General features: G+C 26.9%; 1 non-coding gene across 1 annotated transcript; it reads left to right on the top strand.

Moving 5' to 3' along the window:
* Positions 1 to 646: 646 nt before the first annotated feature.
* Positions 647 to 718, top strand: Trnae-uuc. Its single transcript has one exon. It is a non-coding gene; the product is annotated as a tRNA-Glu (tRNA).
* The last annotated feature ends 275 nt before the right edge of the window (positions 719 to 993 follow it).

Raw genomic sequence — 993 nt, 5'->3', positions numbered from 1 at the left:
CACCATAAAAAACTCAGATAATAATATAAACATACCTAAAACGACTTAAACTAAATTACACTAATTAGTTGATGAACACAATGAAAATGGCCTAAACACTTAAATAAAGTCACTACACTAATGCTCCCAAAAAATTAATTAACGTAATCAATTGAGAATACTCAAATATTCTAAACGAATTTTAACGATATGCAAAGTTTGAAAAACGTATTGTTTATTTATTTTAAAATATATAAAATATTGTTTCCCCAACAACCATTGAAATAGGTAAATTATTCTAATTCGTTGCAAAATTTCAAAATTTTCATAAATTAAAGTTTGCAGACTTAGGATAATAGGACCAGACATGAATTTCTAGAGGTGAATTTATCAATGACAACATATATTATAGACAGGCAGCCAGACTATTAGAATATACTAACTAGTTAGTAAACCAGTTGTTTTATAAAAATAGTTGTAACATGAATTTAAAAAAAAAAAAAAAGAAAAAAACATATTATTTGATGTCCAATCTTACTATTAATAATATACAATCCATTCATAATACATATTTGTAACAGAAACATAAAATATAAAAATAAACTAGACACGCAACATAAGTTTTATATATTTGAAAAATACGAAAATTGTTGATTATTATAATATATCCGATATGGTCTAGTGGCTAGGATACCTGGCTTTCACCCAGGAGGCTCGGGTTCGATTCCCGGTATCGGAATATATTTTTCTTATATATTTTAAAACTTCCTTCCAACGGGCCAATTTTCTTTTTAGTATGTTAAAAAGGTATTTAATGGTGGAAGAACAGAGAAATTTAATACATTTTGTGACAATAAGTAATGTTAGAAGCGCTTAGAATTATAACATTAAATAACATGTGTTGTCATCTGTTTTTCCACCGTTTACTAATAAAAGTTAAGCCAGAAAACGACACCTATGGTCCGAACGGTCAATATTAAATTTAAAAATTGTATATTTTGTGCTTGTAATTGG

Source organism: Chrysoperla carnea, chromosome 1 (assembly GCF_905475395.1).
Source record: "Chrysoperla carnea chromosome 1, inChrCarn1.1, whole genome shotgun sequence".
In the NCBI taxonomy this organism is placed as follows: Eukaryota; Metazoa; Arthropoda; class Insecta; order Neuroptera; family Chrysopidae; genus Chrysoperla; species Chrysoperla carnea.
Note: the sequence above shows the minus strand (reverse complement) of the source record. Positions and strands in the feature narration are given on the sequence as shown.